The 21,800-nt window shown below is 44.4% G+C and overlaps 8 non-coding genes across 8 annotated transcripts; 5 read left to right on the top strand and 3 right to left on the bottom strand.

Moving 5' to 3' along the window:
* Positions 1 to 1,584: 1,584 nt before the first annotated feature.
* On the bottom strand, positions 1,585 to 1,656 carry TRNAP-UGG (transfer RNA proline (anticodon UGG)). The gene has a single exon. It is a non-coding gene; the product is annotated as a tRNA-Pro (tRNA).
* A 1,661-nt stretch (positions 1,657 to 3,317) lies between these two features.
* Positions 3,318 to 3,390, top strand: TRNAT-UGU (transfer RNA threonine (anticodon UGU)). Its single transcript has one exon. It is a non-coding gene; the product is annotated as a tRNA-Thr (tRNA).
* A 666-nt stretch (positions 3,391 to 4,056) lies between these two features.
* On the top strand, positions 4,057 to 4,147 carry TRNAY-GUA (transfer RNA tyrosine (anticodon GUA)). The gene is given in 2 exon segments: positions 4,057 to 4,093; positions 4,112 to 4,147. It is a non-coding gene; the product is annotated as a tRNA-Tyr (tRNA).
* A 2,765-nt stretch (positions 4,148 to 6,912) lies between these two features.
* On the bottom strand, positions 6,913 to 6,994 carry TRNAL-UAG (transfer RNA leucine (anticodon UAG)). Its single transcript has one exon. It is a non-coding gene; the product is annotated as a tRNA-Leu (tRNA).
* An 8,459-nt stretch (positions 6,995 to 15,453) lies between these two features.
* On the top strand, positions 15,454 to 15,526 carry TRNAT-UGU (transfer RNA threonine (anticodon UGU)). Its single transcript has one exon. It is a non-coding gene; the product is annotated as a tRNA-Thr (tRNA).
* Positions 15,527 to 15,854: 328 nt separating this feature from the next.
* Positions 15,855 to 15,926, top strand: TRNAP-AGG (transfer RNA proline (anticodon AGG)). The gene has a single exon. It is a non-coding gene; the product is annotated as a tRNA-Pro (tRNA).
* Positions 15,927 to 19,406: 3,480 nt separating this feature from the next.
* Positions 19,407 to 19,488, bottom strand: TRNAL-AAG (transfer RNA leucine (anticodon AAG)). The gene has a single exon. It is a non-coding gene; the product is annotated as a tRNA-Leu (tRNA).
* Positions 19,489 to 20,414: 926 nt separating this feature from the next.
* On the top strand, positions 20,415 to 20,486 carry TRNAP-AGG (transfer RNA proline (anticodon AGG)). Its single transcript has one exon. It is a non-coding gene; the product is annotated as a tRNA-Pro (tRNA).
* The last annotated feature ends 1,314 nt before the right edge of the window (positions 20,487 to 21,800 follow it).

The following is a 21,800-nucleotide window of genomic DNA, read 5'->3' as shown; positions in this document are numbered from 1 at the left end:
GTCTTGATTGTAGCCAGTATTTCTGCCTCTTACCATGGTGACAGGAGGAGTAATTCTGCCATTTTCATCTGTGCTGGTGATAAAATCCCTTAAGAGTCAGAACATACCAAGGCCAAGGAGTGCACTCTTGGCAACCCAACACACCTTTGCTCAGGTTTCAGGGCAGGGAAAGAAAGGCCCCACAGAATAATTGTGGAGCTACCCTAAGACTTCCAAGCCAGACGTGTGAACCGGCTAGGTCCTCCCCTTCACAGTCAAGATCCTAAAAAGAATGATTTACTTAGTTTCCACACCTTCCCCTCATTCTTCAACCCATCCAATGCTATCATCTTCCCTAAACTTTCTGCTTTAAATGCTGGTAAAGATTGTCAACAGCCCCTGAGTAACCAAATCAGCCATCAGAATTTTAAACACTAGTGATCACCAGGGCCTGTCTTTAAATTCTTCCTCTCTATGAATGCTCTTCCCTGTGGGTTCTTTCCAAAACCAGTGTTCACCACTGCCCTGTGTGTTTTATTCCTAAAATTCCTTTCTCTGATTTGGATCTTTCTCTTGAATCTCAGGACTTTATATCCAACTTCCTTCTGTTCATCTCCACCAGTAATCATTCAGCAAATACCTCAAAACCCAGGCTAGATATAACATCTTTCTCAGGAGACAACCAACCTAGAAGTCAGGATGTCCTGGCAGATTGTACTCTCTCCCCTCCCTCCAATTACCAATCACAAACCTCTTTATTCTTGCCTGTCTACGTACCTTTTCCAAGAGACGAACCTTGCAAAGGGCAAATATGATCAGGTCAGACAGAAATCCTGTCAAGGATCCCCTTGTACAAGCAGTTTAGGAAGACTAGCAAGTTTGAAGGCCTATCGTACCAGTAGTTTCTAAGTTTGGGCAACTTCGACAAACCAAGATCCACCACACTCTAAGGTGACAGGTAGACACCTCACACTATAGCCTGCTGGTTTTCCAAGTGAGCAATCAAAGAGCGCTAAAGAGCCGGGTGGATTCTTGCCAGAAATGGCAAGACGACTGTCACTATGTTATACCGCGTTTTGGAAAGTAAAGCCTGAAAATAATTCAACTGTACTCCCTTTGGACGGAATGAATATCTGCACCCTTTGAGCCCGAGGGTTCCCGGGGCCCCTATTTAGCATTAGGAAGACTGCCAGAGCACTTGCGACTCTGGGGTAGATGGACTAGGGCCTCAGGAAGAGGGTTCTGTATGGCGCTGCGACCCCAACACACCTCCAGGTACCACTCTCTTCCGTGTGAAATGCCCTAGTGAGAACTGCACTAGTTTTTCTCCGCGCGAAGTGCCGGCGTGAGACCTGCCTGAGCAAGATATTTCTGACAAAAAAGCCTGTCATAGCGGGACGAGGGGCCCCTATCTATACAACGAAGCCCTTGGCCCACGGTAGCATCTTCGTTGTCCCTGAACTGGTCAACAGAAGTGGCCAACTTGCTCACAAGCTAATCTCGAATCAGGTCGAGGTTGAAAGGGACTTCGTCTAGGTGGATCTAGGCTGGGCGGTGTTGGCTTCATTTAGCTCTAAAGAGGGAGGGGGAAAAAGAGAAAACGGAGGGCTCGTCCGGGATTTGAACCCGGGACCTCTCGCACCCAAAGCGAGAATCATACCACTAGACCAACGAGCCACCCGCGAATACGCCTCATTTTATTTAGGAATAGTCATACATTCTGTTAGTTGTATCACAATATTTGAGGACCGTTTTTGATTCCTCTCCTAAGTCCAGCGATTTTCTCCAGACCCCAAGAGCGTCACCGTGCAGATTCGGAGGAACCTGAGCCACAGCGTTCCAGAGGTAGGAATGTTCAGTATGGGACTCAGGCTGAGCTGCTAGCTAGTCCACCTGTGGACCCTCTCGCGAGGGCCCAAGTACTTACAAGGTTAGGACCAACACCATTGCAGGTGGTCTGGGGATGGAGGACAAGTAAGGACAACAAAACAACAACAACAACAACAAAAAACCCAAAACGTTGATTTCGTCAAAAGACCCTCCTCCCCAGGGTGCGGCAGCGAAGGAACTCGATACCACTCCCCTGCAGAGGTCAAATCCTAGAACCATTGTCTTAGCCTGCCCTGCTATCTCACACCCTGTAACATGCTCTTGCTGTTTCCTTGCAGCTTTACTTAATGAACTTTGTACTATAGGTCTAGATTTAAGGCACCCTTCAAGGGCGCACAGAACATGGCAACCGTCCGGGAGAGTTGCCCACTTCCAATATCCTCTTCTAGAGAAGCTTGCTCTCCCCGCTTCTCTATCACCTAGAAGGTAGTGGGTGGAATGGGAAAGGAGAGCGTTGTCCTTACGCCGCAGTCCCTTCTGCTTGGGGAACGACGCTCTTGGGCTCTAGCCTGTTTGGTTTGGTCACACCTGTTCACCATGCACCGAGCACATTCCTGGCGTAGGGGACAAACTCGATAAATAACAGTTGAATGAATGGCTAAACATCCGCGCCAGCTCGCTGCGCGGGCTAAGACGGGAGAGAAAAGAAGGGGAGCGGTCCCTTCCCAGCCCTCCAAAGTATCGCCACTTTCTATTCATTCTGGACTTCAGGTTGGGCATTTAGAAGAGCCCCGAGGCCGAGAGAGAAGCAGCTACCGTTCAGACTCCGAGCTGTTGGCAAAGAGTGTTAAAGGACCGAGGGAAAGGTTACTCCTTTTCTAAAGCCAGTTTCTGCTTCAGGAAACCTGGAGGAATGTCAGGCCCAGATTGACTATGACCGAACCTGACTCCGCTGAAAGGTCGTGGGAGGGGGCGGCCTCGACGCCTGGATACCTTCACATCCTCACTGCCTCGCCCCCCGCCCCCTCCATTCTGAGGGTCCAAGGGGTAAGTTCTGGGCTTCGAGAAGGCCGCCTCCTTTTAAAAGCAAACAAACAAACCCTAATCTCAGTCTACGAGAGCTGGAGCAGTTACTTTAAGAATCCAAGCAGATAGGAGATAGTGACGTGATGCCATCTCTCGCATCCTTCTCTTCGGTAAGGCACCCTCACCTACCCCACTTTATCCCACGGCTCTGCTCGTGGCCCTGGTGTTGCCCAAGTTGAGTGACTTGTCAGGCCTGAGACTGAGGAGCATGCACTGCAGGCGCTACCAGGGCTCTTTCAGGGACTTACATTCCCGTTTGGGCCTAGTCAAGAACACGTTTCTTCCTCGTATATAAAGAAGCGCTTCCTTCAAAAGAAATTCCTTTTAATTTTTAAGTAGTTATTAAATTTTGCTTAGATATGCCATTTGGCTGCAGCTTTTAAAATTTCGGGAATTCGACACAAGGCGGGGGGTCGTGGCTAGGCTCCATAGCTCAGGGGTTAGAGCACTGGTCTTGTAAACCAGGGGTCGTGAGTTCAAATCTCACTGGGGCCTGTTCGTGCTCTTGTCACAGAGAGGGTGGCGTCCTCTCCTTTTTCTTACGTCCACTGACTGTTGAAAGCAAGCAAGCACTGTGTGATGTTTCAAGGAAAATCAGATCCCGAGTATTTGGGACGAAAGACTATAGTATTGGGAGCACTATAATCCTGAGGGAAAAGCCAGGTGTTTGTACCATTCAGTAAGTAGTGGAGAAACTAGATTACTCAGGTCTCTGCGAGAACACTCCGGGCCTTGGCGGAGTCCACACACACCTGTGTTTACGGAAAAGAGCAAATTAGCCTCGGCCTATTGATGGCCATGATCCCCCGGCTGCCACTGGAGCGTGGCGTCCTGCGCATTTCCCCACTTGCAATCTGCCTGGCGCCCCAGTTTTTCCTGTGCTCCTGGAGGGAGAATTGGTTTGCAGATTACTCTGGGACAGCCTAGTCCAGAAGCTACGCCCAATCCGGATGGTTCCTGTTCTGTTCCTATCGCTTACTTCCTCGGATTCAGACTCCTCGTCCTTCGGCCCCCGGCTGCTCCCTGGATTTGGTTCACCAGAGATTCAACTCTCTGGAGACTTCCTGAACTTGAACCCGAACTTTAAATACAAAGAAGCTAGGCCTCGCACTGGCTGTTACTATATGCTCAATAATTGACACTAAGTCTTGCTAAATGTGTCCTTCGATAGCTCAGCTGGTAGAGCGGAGGACTATAGAGATAAATTCCTGCTGTCATCCTTAGGTCGCTGGTTCGATTCCGGCTCGAAGGAAATACGCGAGATTTCGCTGCACACCAGGTTTTATCCTCCTAAACCAACGACTGTAAAACATTTACTTTAACTCTATTTTCAGGCAACAAAAGAACAGCTTTTTGCCGACTATGAAACAATTTTGTGTGTCCTCTTTGTGATCATGCAGTATACGTGATTCGATTTACAGAGAAGATACAAATTAATGGTTCCCCTTTTAGATTTGAATGTTATCTCCTAATCTTGAAGACCAGCTAGAGTTGACTGAATATTGGGTAACATCCCTCAACCCCACCCCATCCCTACACTTTTCCCTTACCGTGAATATTTTATACCGGGCAATTCAGGGTTTAAAGAGAAATATTGTAGAAATATCTGTTCTTCAAAGGAATGTAAACAAACAGTGTAGAGAATAAGCAATGCAAAAGGCAAAATACGCATGTGGAAATGTTCCTTCAATAATAAGAAGAAATACTAATAAAAACTAGGGGATTTTGCTGCACCACCAAATTAGAGAGTGTTTATTATTTAGTACTGGGCAGGATACAGTGACGAGGAGTTTCTTGTAGAATGGCACTACTTTCTGGAGGACAGTTGGGCATTATAAATCAGGAAACTTAAAAAGACATTGTGTTTGATCAGGTATTCTTTTCCTGCTTCTAGAAATTTATCATTCATTTTTGGAGAAAAGGAAATATGGCAAAAGATGTTTATCTGTGGGTAAATTGTGTTCTTTTTACTTTAAGGTATTTTTTTCAAAATATGCCACATATATAAATTAAATGTTTTTTTTTTTTTACTTTCAGCCTTCCCACTTTATTATAGTTATCATATATATTACATATACATACAATGAACACTATACCCCCAATGACAATGTTACAGTTTTTGCTTCCAATAGTCATACACATTTTAAAGAATTAAAAGGAGAAAAAGTCTATTATATTTACCCAGATTAAATTAAATTTTTAAAAAAACAGTGTTTTAACCTTACAAAATGAAGTTTAAAAATACGCTGTGCCACTATGGAAGACATTTTAGCAGTTTCTTACAAAACTGAATATATTCTTACCATAAAATCCAGGAATCACATTCCTAGGTACTTACTCAAATGAGGTGAAAACTTATGTCCACACAAAAACCTACCCATGAATGTTTATAGCAGCTTTATGTATGTATAACTTCCAAAACTGGGAAACAGTAAAGATATCCTTCAATAGGCAAATAGAGAAATAAACTGTGGTACATCCATACAATGAAATATTATTCAGCACCAGGAAGAAATGAGATATCAAGCCATGAAATGATATGGAGGAACTTTAAATGTGTATTACTAAGTGAAAGATGCCAGTCTGAAAAGGCTACATATTGTATGATTCCAAATATATGACATTCTGGAAAAGGCAAAACTACGGAGATGATAAAAGATCAGTGTTTGCCAGAGGTTAAAGGGGAGGGAGGGATGCATTGGTGAGGCACTGAGGATTTTTAGGGCAGTGAAACTATTTGTATGATACTTTAATGGTGGATATATATAATTATACATTTGTCAAAACCCATAGAATGTGCAACACCAAGAATAAACCCTAATGTAAATTATGGGCTTTAGAGGTTTGTTTTGGTTTTTGTTTTTGTGAAGACCTCAGGGGCCTAAGGTGGGTAAAAAATGAAAGGAACTGGTCTGGAGGAGTCATCAAAGTGAAATGGGAGTGGGTCTGGGAGGACACAGGAGAGGCTTTTGATTGAGGAGGGGAAAAGACATAAAAAGGAAGGCAGAATTAAAAAGTGTCATAAAAAATCCCTAGACCTTGGTTCCTGCACAGAGTCCTAGTTCTCTGCTCTGTTCCTTTCATTCATTCCTCAAGGCACTGCAGGGAAATTCGTACCTCCTTGAGAGAGCTATACAGCCAAATCTGTGAATACTGCAGTGGGGTAACGGGCTGAAACGGCTAAGTGCAGTGGGACAACCATTCTGGTAGGGCACCACTAAATAGACCCTGAGTTTACCGGCTCCTCTTTCCCACACTGAGTTAGGTTCTGCACAGGTATTGCAGTTGGGTTGCTCAGAGACCTGGACAGTCTCTAAGATAAGTGAATTCACTTGGAAGGGGCAGAGCAGTGGCTAAGCCAACATTCACAGCACACCCCACTGGGCCAGACGCGCGGAGTCAGCCAAGAATCAGCTTTGAAGTGTTTTGGAATCACAAACCCACCTGCAAAGTCAAATTCAAAAGAACCGTTTACCTGCCCTACTCCACCCCCATGCCTGAGTGACAGCTGGAAGCCTGGTAGGAAGTGGCTTTCTGCCTTCATTCATTCATCATATTCAATTACAAAAGTAATGTGATTAAAAGCAAAATCGGGTCTGTGCAGGTTACTTCGCGACCACAGAGCTGCAGCTCCTAAACCAGTGTGGGCGGCGGCTGATGGAGGCTGCGGGGCACTTTCTAGGAAGCCTTCCCTACTGGATGGTGCCTAAGCCAGGTCATGAGAATGATTCAATGTGAGCATGGGTTTTAGAAGAGGAGGACCGAAAGAATTCCCCATTGCGGGAACACAAAAACTTGGACACAACGAAAAGTCGAGTAGAGTGCATACAGCTAGTTTCGGCACGGGTGTTGGGAGGAATCCGAGGTAACCCGACTTGGTATCCGGTAACAGATATTTCTCCGGGGGCGGTACTGATCGAAGGTCCGGGGGAATTCTTGCTGGAGGAAAGAGGATCTCCTGGGATTTAATCGGAATTTCTGTATTACTTCGGATTTACAGCTAGACTAAAATACAGTTGGCAGTGGTGGGATTCGAACCCACGCCCCCGAAGAGACTGGAGCCTAAATCCAGCGCCTTAGACCGCTCGGCCACACTACCACATGCGATTGCAAGTTTTCATCCCTGAGCTGTTTACTACCTGCCGCAGGCTCAACATTCTGAAATTTCTTCATGGTTAGTCGGATCTCCCTCACTGTTTTCATTAACCCCTAGGGTTCTGAGCAAACCTAGAGAGAGTAGAAATCATCGCATTCTCACAGGCCTGAGCAGTGAGCTAGAAAGTGGTCAATGATATTAGCGTGAATATCCTTTGAAGACTTCCGCCTTTTCTTTAACCTAGGCAATTCCACGCCGAAAGGGAAAAACAAAAAACAAAAAACAAAAACCCATCTCACAGGCGACTTATTGCAAGTGATTACAGAAGACTGAATAAGGAACTCCTCGCTGTTGGGTCGTTGGTCTGTGGCTGTGAAACTCACAGTGCGAATGGGGCCGGAGATCCAGTAAGAGGCCCCCTTCCGTTGACAGATCTGGTAAGCCTGTCACCGATAAAAAAGAAAATCCTTGGTCGCATCCCCTGCAGGTTCAGTCAGAATGTTGGGTCTAATTTTCTTGAAAGTAGCACTCTGGGGTAGACCCATGCGCATGTAGCCTCTGAACCATTTCCCTTATGTAGGAACCAGGGTGACTGCCAGAGGGAGGTTACATCCAAGAACGTTCCCACACTGGAAAGGAGTGGGTCCCGGGCTTCCCTGGGATCCTGGATCCACTAGGCTCCATATCGTTTCTTTCGAATGGAGTAGAGGAAAGGCTAAGTAAAGTCGCCGAAGTGATCCCGGGGATCTTCAGCACCCAACTGGGATCTCGTACCTGTCAATGACCTCTACTAGGCGCTAAAAGTCCTGGGTTACACGTTACATATATTCTTCTTTGCTGTTTCTGATTGGCCATGTCTGGGTCTCCGGATGCAGAAATTCTCTTAGGAGTCTAATTAAAGTTTCCTAACTTCCTAACTCTTACTCTCCTCCTCGATCACTCATAAAAACACCCTGCTCTTGCCTCCCCTTGCCCAAGGGCTCTCCGAAGTCCTCCCGTGGTGGCTTGAGGGGTCGGGGTCAGGGGTGCTTAGAGACAGGCAAAATTGTTCTTCACTGGATCTTCACGGGGCGAAGGTCCTGCTAGTTCCCGTCTTTGCTTCCAGGAAGGGGGTGGGGGCCGACGAACAGAAAAGAAGTACTAGAAAAGCTGCCTGGAAAGAGGGCTCAGGGAGCACTGGATGAATTTAGGACCGAAGCCGGGAAGTGGGCGTGGCGAGTGGGAGAAGGCTGGGGCCGGTTTAGGAAGGGGCTCCCAGGGCCCGAGGCCGGAAGCGGGCTCTCCTCGGGCTCCCCATCAACCCTCCACCCCCTCCAGTCCCGGCTGCCCTCTGAGCCAAGTCCCTTCCACCCCGCCCCCGTCTCACCCCCGCCCACACCGGGTTATGCCCAACCTGGTCGCTCCGTTTCGTCCTCTCGTTCCCTCCCTCTGGTCCCAGTTGATAGGCAATCTGAGCTCCCGGGGCAGAGCTGGATGTCGACCCTTGGGCTCCAACTAAGTTCTCTTTCTCTCCAGAAGCTACCGGAGTCAGGAGCGAGGCGCACGCTCGGAGATGGTTAGCGGCGAAGGCCAGCTAGTCTAGCGGAATGGGCAAAGGTGTGGTTTCTATGTTCCACATCACTGGAGATGGAGGGGTTCAAGTAGCCATCGCCAGCCCCTTTGGCTGAAGGGTACGACTTCTGAGAAACTTCACTTTGTGTTTTCACACTTTCTGAGAATCCTCAGGTAAAAGCGAATATGAGCTTATTGCCTTCAGCAGTACACGCAAGTCTTTGCAACACGCCACAATGGAAAGACTGATGCTAATCTCAGATTGGAGAGAACCTAAAAATCCTTACGCACCTTTTGTGCGTAAGATGAGGAAGCATCAATTTGAAAGACAGAAAAGGCCTGGGGCTCTTTATTCCTTGAGAGGAGGTAGGGAGTGGATGGGAGGAGAGAGAACAAGTATTGATATTTAAAATATCAATATATATTGAACTATTTTGTCTAGTACTGAACCAGGCAAGCGACTCAGGGTCTACGGGTTGGTCTTTGGAAGCCTCATATTGAGGCTTTTGCTGAGATGATCAAATGAGATTATATAGTCATATCTAAGTCTCTGTTAGTGCTAATTTGATAAACATGCACATTTCAGTAAACCACAGTTTCTGTAAATGTTTTGACTTCTTTTTAAAAATACGGATTCAAAAAAGTACGAGATTCTCATAAGGTGGAAGTGACCTGAGCCCTTGATTTTTTTTTTTTTTTTTAGTGCCAGGTCAGGCAGTAAAAGGAACCAGCTAACAAGAAAGAACCCGGTCATTATAGCAGAGCTCCTTTTGATCCCAGGGGACTGCATGTTCAGGCTCCACAAACTGACAGACTTCAAAGCACTTTCTTATCAGGACAAAGTACCACACTCTCATATCCCAGGCTGAGTTTCCTTTACTAACCAGTGTGCATGGCTTCCCCTATTCAATCCCTTGATGTTGCTTGAGCACTCACTGCCTGCCTTGAACTTACTGGATCCTTCAGTGGGGGAAGGATCCTTGATCCATTCCCCACAGAAGTGGACCACTCATTGGATTACACAGAGACCTGAAAGCCAGAAGTCTCAGCTTTCCTAGTGGAGTGCCAACCTTGCCAAATACTTAATTGTCCATTATCTGAAGACATTTGGAATGATGCCTGATACAGATAAAATGCGCTGTGTTTGTCTGGCACATGCCTATTCCTTCTGTTTTCAGTGTGGGATACTAGTATTTTAGGCTCTAGCATTCTGCAATATTACTGGAGAATTTAACCTTAGATTTCCTGCCATCCATACCTTGGCAATAATCCAGGTGATGAAAATTTATATAAAAGCAGGAAATTTACCTCAAAGTCTTGATGCTCAAAGTGTAGTCTAAGGACCAGCAGCATCAGCATCTCCTGGTAATTGATTAGAAATGCAGAATCTCAGGCCTATGAATTGGCATCTTAACAAATTCCCCAAAGATTAGAGAATTTTTACAAGTACTCTATGTTTCAACTGTTCTATGCTCAATTTAGGGCATTTGAAAGTTTCCACCAGACTTGCACTACCTTGCAATACCTCAACAGGCATCTCCTAAAAATAAGAATTAATAATAGAAACATAACTTCAGTACCATATCACACCTAACAACATTTATAATAACTCTATGTCATCAAATTTCCCCAATTGGCTCCCTCCAATTTTTTTTTAAATCTAGATTCAAACAGTGTTTCTCATTGCATTTAGTTTTAATGTTTCTTTAGTCTCTTTTAATCTAGAAAATTCCCCTCCTCTCAGCCTCTTTTTTTTCATGGCAGTTGTCTTATAGGAGGTCTCTCTGTAAATCTCTCTCCCTGGCTCCAGTAGAGAGCCATCCAGGTATTGGTCTGGCTCTTTTCTGCATGCACTATAAAAATATTACTAAAAATTAAATACTGGTAAATAATATGTTCCTTTTGATGGATGTATCAGATAGTCTTTTCAGCATTTATTGAGCCCCTACTTAAATACTTAGCTTTATTGTGGTCTCATATGTTCATCACATTGACCATTACAGTAATGCAAAGTACTGCAATGTATTTATACTTATGAATTTTCTAAAGTAACTGTTCAAAGAAAAAGGAGAGAAGGGAAAGGAAATCCCTTCCCTTATTTTCAACAGGGAAAATTAAGCCTCTTACTTTAAATTTTTATTTGTCCTTACAATGTTTACTGGAGTTTATGGAAGAGGTGGGACAAAAGGGAGCAATCTCACCAGATTGACTGCCTCTGCAAGCTTCAGGTGAAAAGAAATGCAACCCTGAACTAGGGCATGGCCAGCAGAATGGAAAGATGAAGTTTATGAGACATACTTTATTCTTTGTTTCTGTTCATCCTGCAGGTAGCAATAACCTCCTTCCCCTGCCCTGACTCAGTCCCTGCAAAATATTATACTAGTCTGGCTGCTTTGGGTTTAAGAAGATCAAGTCTGATGTACACTTGATTTTCTTCTTTGATTTCTCTACTACCTTTCCCAGCTACTGACTCCAATACAGTAGAGTACCAAGTGCTCAAATCTTGGTCAGCTTGAACACACAAGAGTGATTATAATGGATTTAGGCACTTAGGATTAGGCTAGTGGGGAATATCTACCAAGAGGCATTTTGAAACTGAGAAATAGGATCTTCTTTTGGCCCTTCAAGGTAGCACACAACCCACTTCACATCCACCAGATAAATCTGCACTCCCCATTTCGTCAGGTTTGGGGAGGTGCAGAAAATAAACAAGGTTATATCCCTGCTTGTAGGGAGCTTGCCGTTGAATAAAAGAAGATATCTCCTTCTCCTTCTGTAATACATACAATATAAATCTAGAAGAATGAATATGCATGCACACACACACACACACACACACACACACACAGAGTGGTCAGGTGACAACACAAGTAGTGACTGAGAATTGCCAGAGTGAGTGCAGCCTCAGTTTCCCAAGGGTGAGAGGTCTGTGGAAACTGAAGAAAATAAATTTAAGAAAGCAAAAATTGAGGCAAGTACAACTTTTTTTTTTTTTTTTGGCTAAAGTTTTACAAAGCCATGTTCCTTGATATTTTAGATAAATAATCTATGCACCTTAGAAATCAGTCTACCTATCCACAGATGTACTTGGATGTTGCTAAGGTGAATAATTGACTGGACTCTGGTAATTGTGCCTACTTTTCTATATTAATCCTTGACTTTTTAAGATACTTTATGGTCAATGAAGCTGAAAATTACAAGGTCTTCACCCAACGAGATCAAGGAGGTCTCTTCACAGATGTAGAGAGCAAATGTATGGACACCAAGAGGGGAAAGTGGTGGGGAGGGGGTGGTGGTGTGTGAACTGGGCGATTGGGATTGACACGTATACACTAATATGTATAAAATGGATAACTAATAAGAACCTGCTGTATAAAAAAATAAATAAAATAAAATTCCAAAAACAAAAAATAAAGGAGGACTCTTTCGTGAACAAAAGCTCCTTGAGTGGTACACAATGCATTTTCATGCAAATAGATAAAATAATCCTATTAGACTTCATTCTTTCTGCTTGGGTAATTAAAAATTTAATTTTTCCTACAGCCTAGACATCTGTCCTGGAAATTATTGGGTTCCTCAGAGTATTAAAAATCTCTGAGGTAGTGTTTCCGACAAAAATATGTAAGCTGAATCCAGTCATGAAGAAATAATCAAAATCAAATGTTAAATTGAATCTAATATGAGGAAATAATCAGACAAATCTAGAATCTGAGACCTCCTGTAAGACAACTGCCATGAAAAAAGAAAGGCTGAGAGAAGGGGAATTTTCTAGACTTAAAGAGACTAAAGAAACATTAAAACTAAACACAGTGAGAAACATACTTTGAATATAGATTTTTTTAAAAAAATTAGAGGGAACCAATTGGGGAAATTTGAAAATAGGGACTGTTAGATTACATAGAGTTATTATAAATATTGTTAGGTGTGATATGGTACTGAAGTTATGCTTCTATTCTTAATTCTTATTTTGGGAGATGCCTGTTGAGGTATTTAGGTATGAAGGATCATAGATATGAGATATGAAACAAACAAGGTTATTATCCCTGTTTCTTGGGAGCTTACACTTTAATAAAAGAAAATGTCTTCTCCTTTTGTAATAATACAACATAAACTTAGAAGAATGAATATGCATACACACACACACTATGGCAACACAAGTAGTAAATGTGGCAAATGTAAATAATTAGTGATTCTAAATTAGGGGTATACAGGTATTATTGTACTGTTTTTTTCAACTTTCCTCTAGTGGCAGATTGAATATACAAATGGACAGACTATATATAACAATGGAACTCTGGCCCACAGCCTGCAGAAATCAGCTCAGGAAACCAATCCGTTATCTACCAGCTCAGGAAGCCAGCCTACCATCTTTAAGTCAGACTTGTAGGAACTCTGACCACTATGTCTAGTAAGAGTCTGGGAAGCCAAACAATAACAGGTGTAACAGTCAGCTCCAAATGGCCAGGAATTGATTAGTAACTGACAGCCTTCCTGATACTAGTCCCTGCTTCCAATTTAGGATAAACCAGACAAAGTCAAATACGCATCCCTAACCAATCACATAGGATACCTGGCTTCTAGTTACCCTACCTGCAGCTTCCCTAGGCCAGCAGCCTCCCATCAGGGCACCTGAGCCTTCCCCTTTTTCCTCTATAACGCTTTTCCACTCCTGGGTCTACTTTTGAGTCTCTGCCAAAACGCAAGTGATGGTGGCTGACTCCCTCGCTACAGCAAGCTCTGAATGATTAGCCTTTGCTTGTTCTCATTTAGTTGGTCTTCATTTATTTCCACCCTAGGATTAAAATTTTGCAAAAAAAAAAGTTGAGGGGAAATGGAAGAAACACAAACAAACAAAAAAGTAATGAAAAATATTCCTAAGATCTCTACTAGAGTCAAGTTGTTTCAGAGACGAGCTTCTGATGTCCAGAGCACACTGGGACATGCCCACATTTGATGCTGCTCTCTGAGTCTAATAAACTAGTGGGAAGGACCCTTGGAACCTCCTAGAATCAGACAGGCCAAGCAAAGTGAGCGGTGGACAGTGGCTGGGGGAAAGAGGGAGATTGACCTAAGGTCCTGGACAGCCTTCAGGAGTAGGAGATCGGTGGAGTAGAAGTGAGCTTGTTGAATTGTGACAGGTGAGGATGAGGAAACAGATTCTAGGAAAAGGTCCGAGGAGCCAAGACTACAACCAGAGAATAACAAGTAAAGAGAGGGGGAGAAACAGCAAGGGGGAGGGGATGAGAGAGCTTCGTGGGAGAGAGTTTTGACTCTAGCAATTTTGCGGAAGGCCTGTCTCTTCAAAAATAGTAACGATAATAAAGATGATTGATAATAATGAACCCTCGTTTACAAAACTAGGTCACTGTGACTCTGCAAGGCTGAAAAACTGCTCCAGGTGTTCTCTAACCACTACACTACGTACTCAGTGTAACACTGACCAACGTAAGACATCGCCCATGATTCAGAGTGTTGATTTGATATTCCTGCTGTTTCCTTAAGAATTATGATGTCTGTCTTCAGGTTCAAAGAGATTATCATGCTGAGCACCTTGGAGGTTTCCTCCAGTAAAATGCCTTGTGTAGGCAAATAGGGTACAGCAACCTGATTCTTGATTCTCACAGGCAGAGCAGTCATTTAAAACAAAGCCTTGTAGTTCTCTTGGGTTGAGGGTTGGGGGAGTGGAGGATATTGCCTGGTGTAGAAAGACTGAAGGTTGAACACCAAGGCAGTGTTGGGAGGAGCAGCCCTTGTCAAGCCACAGATGATCTATTACATTCTTGGCCCTGGGCAATTGTACACTTTCATCTCACCTTAGGACAACAGTGTGATGCCTCCCCATGACTCATCCCTGAACCTAGACTATCTGCCATAAAGGCCTTACTTTATCTGTCTAAATAGGGAATTTCTCTTCCTTATAAGTTTGTAAGGCCAGTGTCACCATGTTTTACATTTATGCAACGAAAATGAAAGGAGACAATGAATCATGAGCTTTCAGATTTCTTACAGACTTCATGATCTTTGACAAATGACATTAAAAAATAGTGAGTACGCTAGCAAGCCTGTGGTCAGAGGATCTAAACCTTACTAAACAGAAGTGGTTCACTTCTTGGGCTTGCATGAATCAGTGCCTTTTCCCCAGTGTTCTAGTCTATGACTATATTTGCAGTAAGAAATAGGTACAAGATTTTTTGTACCTATTTAAATAAATAAATAAACAAACAAACAAATAAATAAATAAAATTTTAGTTCCTGTTTACTAGCTTACAAAAACAGGGTCTCTAAAAAGTGAAAACACAATCCTTTAAAAAAAATTGTATTATTTTCAAACCAAAGATATATGTAAATCCATATGTCTTTAAGGAAGGATTAAAATCTTCCTCCCCAGCACCTCTTTTTCCTGCTTGCTCCTAACCGTGGACCTTTGTTTGAGAGAGAGGTATTAATTCCAATATACAAACAAGGGTCTGGGGCTCTGTTCAGAAAGGACAAAACCACGTGGTAAACCTCTTCTCACCTTCTCTGCAGATTTTACCACTATATTAAGGGAAGGGAGTGCACCATAACCTCCCTGCCCATGAGATAACCTCTATATGCGCCTCTTAATTCTCAGGTGGGTCTCCCGTGTGCCCAGGTTTCTAGAGTTCTTGTATTATGCATCCTTTCTGGGCACCAGAGGCGCAGACGGCGATGTCTCAGCAGAGTATCAAGATAAGGGACTAGAAGACAGTCTAGTAGTGGCTCTGCTCCAAGTGGAGCCTTTTCGAGAGGTTGACAGGACACGGAAAATTTTCAATTTTGTAGAATATCTTGTATTTTTGCCTGGGTCAAAATTCCATTTCATTTAACAGATGCTAGGCGTACTGAATACATCTATAACATGGAAGATAGAGGAGAGTTTCTTGGGCGAGGGCTCCATAGCTCAGGGGTTAGAGCACTGGTCTTGTAAACCAGGGGTCGCGAGTTCAAATCTCGCTGGGGCCTGCTGGATATTTTTTCCCTCCGAGGCCTCAAAGCGGCAGGGGCCGGAAGACGGTGCCAATGCGGCGGTGCTCGGCAGATCTCACCTCTGCTCGGCAGCGCCTGAGAGGATGTTCAAGCAAAACGGACGCATAGTGATTTCCCTGCTGCTCTCCCGGTCTGGATCCACCATAGCAGCTGATAAATGCCTCTCGGCGGCGTGAGCCTTGTGCGAGCTGGGTTAACAAACACGCATTCCTTCCAGTAGAAGCCTCTCAAACTCACATTTCTTTGAGAAACGCCCAGTGACGTGAGTGAGCCTTGAGGCCGAATTAAAAAGCAGTTACGGCGTGGCTCGTTGGTCTAGGGGTATGATTCTCGCTTAGGGTGCGAGAGGTCCCGGGTTCAAATCCCGCACGAGCCCTATTTTCCTGTTTCTAATAAATAACTTATTTAATATACGTCTGGCACCGCATTTTGTTTACTCTGCTTTGAAAAGTTGCGCAAAGGCCCCCTAGGATGTGAAAGAGCAAAGTTCCGTATTTTGTTTACTGTGCTTTGAAAAGTGGCGCAAACGCCCCCTAGGATGTGAAATAGCAAAGTTAGGGACAGCTCCAAGTTATCTGTTGAATTCTGTCTGACGAAGCGATTCCCCACTTTCCCCGGCTGGTAGGCGGACGTGGCAGGTCCGAGAGCGGATAAGTCTCTTGACCTCTCAGTGCATCGGCTGTGAAATGGAAATGGTAACACGTTCCCTTTCCCTGCCTACCTCCAGGGACCCTGTTCAGTAAAATAAAATAGTGTTTGGGAAACTGCTTGGCAACTTCAAATAGTGCTAAATACGGGGGCTGTTCCCCATCCCCCCCGCCCCTCCTCCCCGAGGGAACTGGGATCTCAAATATACTAACATAATCACCATTTTATGAGTGTGATAATTATCCTTTAAAAGAGTTTTTATGTATTATCATATATGTCGTGTCTTTTCTTTCTCTCTTTCTTTCTCCTCCCCCGCACCTCCGCCTCTTTTTAAAAAAACACTCCTGTGGAGTAGGGAAAGAATTCTGTTAACTCTAGCAGAGCAGCAGAGAAAGGAGGGAATGTAAATCCCCAAAGGCAAATTTTAAAGGCTAAATTTTTAAAAAATGCTTTGTGGATCCTTATCAACTTTCTTTATTAAGTGAATAACTATTACAGAAAAGAATAACTCCTTTAGAAGTGAACTATATCCCCTTCCTGCAGCCAATTCACCCACATCCACACTCATATTCTCTGTCTTCCCTCCTGTTTCAAGGCTCATCCTATTTAAGGCAACTCCTTCACTTTCTCATCAGATTAATCCCCTTTGCTCTCCCTTACTCAAGGGCTTGATTTCTGCAATCAACATTCCCTTCTACAACCCCAACACACAACAGCTATTTCTCCCAGTGTGCAAGATCATTCCCATGAGCATACAAACATAGTATCTCCAGTCCTTCAAGATCATAATCAGACTTTTGTCCCCACCACTCCACGGAGACCACTCTTGTCAAGGTCACTAATGACTTTGTTTCCAAATCTAAAGGTTAGTTCTCACTCTTCATCCTACTTGACGTCCCAGCAGCATAGGGATACTATACTCCTCATTTCAGGAGGCTACTTTTTAGTCTCTTTTGCTGGCCCCTGCTTTCCCGAACTCTCAATTTACAAATGTTTTCTTGTCCTCCTTTTTGGATCAGTCTACATATACTCATCCAATCATTTGGCTTTAAATACCGTCTCTATACTGATGATCCTTAAATTTGTATCATAAGCCTTGACCTAGGTTTGTACATATAGTCACCTGCTTGACCCACGTGAATGAGTTGTAGGTATCTGAAATTTACATCTCAAACACTACTCCTGATCTCCTGCCACTCCTCTTCCAACTGCCCTTCCACCTCCATCCATGTCTCAGAAAATAGATCCATCATTCATCCAGTTCCCCTATACATTACATCCACTCTACCAACAAATCCGATTGGGTCTACCTTCATCCATTTCCCAACGCATTCACTGCTAGTACCCTAGTCCAAACTCTCCTTCATCTTTTGACTGTACTCCCACAATAGCCTTCTAACTCATCTTCTTACTTCCTCTCTACTCCCTACTCTAGAGAGCAGCCAGAATTATCCTATTAAAATACAAGCAAAAAAAAAATTCTCTTCAGTTCAAAAACATCCAATAACTCCTCACACATAGAATATAATCCACGATCTTGCTCTTGCATGTTCTGGCCTTGACTATCCCTCTGATCCCGACTCCTACCCCCTCCTCCTCCTTCTCACTCGTTCTTCTGGCTACACTGGCCTTCTTACTATTCCTCAAATACATGGACCTTGTTTCCTATTATGGACCTTTCACTTGCTGTTTCCTCTTTCTGGAATATTATTCCCTCAGATATTTGTATACCTTCCTTTCTTATTCCTTCTGTGCGCAAACGTCACCTCTTTAGAGACACCTTCCTTGACCACTCTTTCCAAAATAGCCCCCAATACTCACTAGTCCCTATACAAATCTATTTTTCTTAACAGCATTTATCACTACTTGACACATTTATATACATTTAATTATTTCTTTTTTTCTTCTCTTTCCTCCCCTCTTAGGATGTAAGCTCCACAAGAGAAAAGATTTTGTTATGCTCGCTGCAGTGCCCTCAGCACTTAGCCCTGTGTACAACGTATAGTAGGTGATTAATAATGAATGAATGAATGAATGAATGAATATTACCATATTCCTGGACACACCTGCTGGCCTCTAGAAGCCACAATTAAACAGCATTTATTTTTGGCTTTTGTAGACTCAGATTGGAATCTTCCCAAAGGACAGGAGCCATGGTTTTGGTTTACAATACAAATGGAGAGCCTAAATCAGTCTTTGTCTCTCCACTTTGGCCCAAGTATCCAATTCAGGCTTCCCCTCAATAAGAAACTACTAAACTGCTTATCTGTGGGTATCAGAATGACAAATATCTATATTGATAATTACAGGACTTTCACATTTCTACATTTTTACTGTAGCTTTCTGTGGACAATTTGATCTTTTATTATCTAATCTCTAGTGGAATTTCAACCCAGATGGGAGAAAAGAAAGAGACAGACCTGTGGTCTGAAATGTGGCAAAAGATGTGTTTAAGCAATGAAAACACTTAACATTTTTTGATTGCCGAACTCTGTTCTAAGCACCTTACATGTGTGAACTAAGTTTTATAGTATTTCCATGAGGAATCTCCATATTACACATGAAGGAACTGAGGCACGCAGAAGATAAGCAATTTGCCTAAGGCCACACAGCTAGTAGTATGAAAATAGGACTCTGGTGGTCTAACAGCCGCAGCGGAGCCCGGCGTTTCCACACCCACGCCACCCTCTCCACCTCACTGCACTGCCTTCCTTTACACTGCCTTTGTTTGCTGCATGGTGGTGTCTTACAATGTTCCGAGACCGTTTTCAAATAGTATGGCTTACTTTTCCAGTGTGCTTTGTGAGCTTCCCTTGCGGACAGGCATCGTGTTTTCATTTTTTCTGTACTCCCCAACAGCAGAGCAGTGCCAATAACAATAAAAGTGCTCATAATATGCCCTTTGGCTGAGTGAAGAAAGGCAAAGCAAAGCTTACAGGTTTATATTAAAGTCCTAGCACCTTGCCTATGGGAAACCATGGATTCAAAGGCATTATTATGACCTTACGATGGTGTTATTGTGTATCATTAAAGAACTTTGACTTTTGAAAGACTCAGAAACATGAGAAGTCGCAAAACAGTGCAAACCCGGATTCTCTACTAAGTATAGACAAGCGGTTGGACAAGCGAGGAAAGTAGAGAAACTGTCTTTAAGTGGCAGGACCAGCGCATTCTTGGCTGTGACACTCACACTGTTACAAAAAGTGCTTGGCAGCGGTGGGATTCGAACCCACGCCCCCGAAGAGACTGGAGCCTTAATCCAGCGCCTTAGACCGCTCGGCCACGCTACCCTGTGACAAGCACTCGTAAAGCGTATCCTGTACACTCTACTCTCCTCCCTTTCTCTCCACGCCACATGGTTCATATATTTATCTTTTTAGGAGGCTCTTCGTATCTCTTTTTTCCCCCTTTCTTCCCAATTTGTTTTGCTTTCTTCTTTGAAGCCACAGTGCTTGAGATTGATGGAAAGAGTCGTATTACACAAGCGCAGGGAGTCTCGAGAGACCCGACAACCTTTGTTAGCTCTAACGGGTACGGAGCGCCTGCCTGAGCCAGGTATAGGCGGTCACCCGGGAGAGTCGGGGCCCTCTCGGGCCTCTGGCGGGCTCTCCATGGAGGGCGCCACACGGCGAGAGCTTTCGCTACTTGAGATGCTGAGTCTGGGGTCCTGCGGAGAGAAGGCGCCTGGATCTTCCCGGAGGAAACGCGGAAGCTCACCGGGCGGTGAGTCCCGTAGCATGTAAGGCACGGCCAGAGACGTCCCGGCCTGGCCGAGCCCAGGAACCGGTCAGTAATGTGCCGAAGCCAGAAGAAGCCTCCGGACCTGGGCCCAGCTCTCCGGCCGACAGCGGGCAGAGGGGTCGGTACCCGTCAGGGAGACTCCCTGTTGGGAACGCGGGTCCTCTCCCCTCCCCAGTGCCACGGGATCACCCCTCAGCCTGTGACTGTCCCTGATGAGATTGCCTGTCATCATTCCCGCAGCATCTTTGGCCCACTCGGAAGCGAAAATATGCAGCGCAATTATTGTTGATCCTGAATCTTTTTTCCTAAAAAAGATGTGTGGCACTGCATTCGGGAATTTGGACGAGAGCGTGCAGTGATTTGTTCCTACACTAGGTGTCATCCATGCCCACAGTTGGTAAAAGAAGAGTTTACAACCGTGGACGTGGCGAAAAGTTTCTATAGTAAAGTTTAGAAATGCAAGCGCATCTCGTGTGGCTCGTTGGTCTAGGGGTATGATTCTCGCTTAGGGTGCGAGAGGTCCCGGGTTCAAATCCCGGACGAGCCCTACTTTTCCTAGCAGCGGTCTCGGTTTTTACCTTACCTCCCATAAAGCCTCTGATTTATTGATGTTAAACACCATCACCTTAAGCAAGCACCCTATGTAGCTACTATTACAGTATGAACACCAGTTTATACTCCACTATTGCAGATTTGTATGTATCATTAGACCAGTGCTCCTTGTATTATTAATTCACGAGGATAAATGACATGTTATTAGGTATATTTCATTCAGTATTTCTTCTACGAAATCATTATTTCTAAAATCAACCATCATTTCTCTTTTATAGTTTTTTTGTTATCAGTCAGGAATTGTTCCTTCGGGACTTAGGGAGGTGTATTTTATATAAACAGCTTCGCATAACCCTCAATTTTCCTCCACTGTAAACCTGGGGGCCCACTGGGTGCTGGGACCTCCGCAGGTCAGCAAGTGTGACGACGTGTCTCGTCAAAGAAAGCCTGGACTCCCTCCCTCAGTCAAGCCTAACATTCCAGGGCCCTTGGGTGTGTGCGTCGGGGTGTGGGAGTCGCCGGTAGTGCAGCACCCTGGGAGTGAACTTCTCAACAGGAACGCTCAAGCCTGCCTGCACATTAGGCTTAACCTGTAAAACTATTTAACCATTCACTGCGGTGTCCAACACCGAACCAATCACATTGGAGTCTTTGAGGATGGGGTCCCCACATGGTTATGCCCTTCACCCCTACTCGCTCCTTACCTGCTGGGTATGCAGTGTTCACATCCTCTTATTTCAGTCTGATGTGCCCTGACTCACCTGATGAACAAGACCTAGAAACCACAGGTATTTTTCACCTCACTCTTAATTATTCTCCTGAGTATTTAACTTCTAGTACCTCTTCAGACATGTGGAAGAACTGTGAAACAAATAATCTTGGAATCATCTTTTAGTGCTTTCTCTTATAACCTAAGGTCAGTCCTGTAACAAATGATGTTGGCTGTACCTTTAGAATATTTCCAGAGTCCGGACACTTCTCACCACCTCCTCCACCACCTTTGTACTCCAAGGCACCACGACCTCTCCCCTGCACTATTGCAGGAGCCCCTTAGCAAGCCCCCCTGGTTGGCCCTGGTGTCTATTCTCAATGCAGCATAGATGTAACCAAGTAGGACCCTATGGGACCTTCCCGGGACAGTCCTTCCCCCATATCCTCTGCTTTAGCTCCTCTCTGAAGTACCTAGAAAACAGTATTTGATGCACATTTCCAGAGTTGTTTTACAGATGTGAAAACCCCCCACCAAATGGAAGATGTTAACTACTTGATGACCATGAGCACACAGCCCCAGGCCTCCTGGCGCCTAAGG

This window comes from Balaenoptera acutorostrata, chromosome 3, assembly GCF_949987535.1.
Source record: "Balaenoptera acutorostrata chromosome 3, mBalAcu1.1, whole genome shotgun sequence".
Taxonomy (NCBI): domain Eukaryota; kingdom Metazoa; phylum Chordata; class Mammalia; order Artiodactyla; family Balaenopteridae; genus Balaenoptera; species Balaenoptera acutorostrata.
This window is presented reverse-complemented; position numbering and strand designations above follow the sequence as displayed.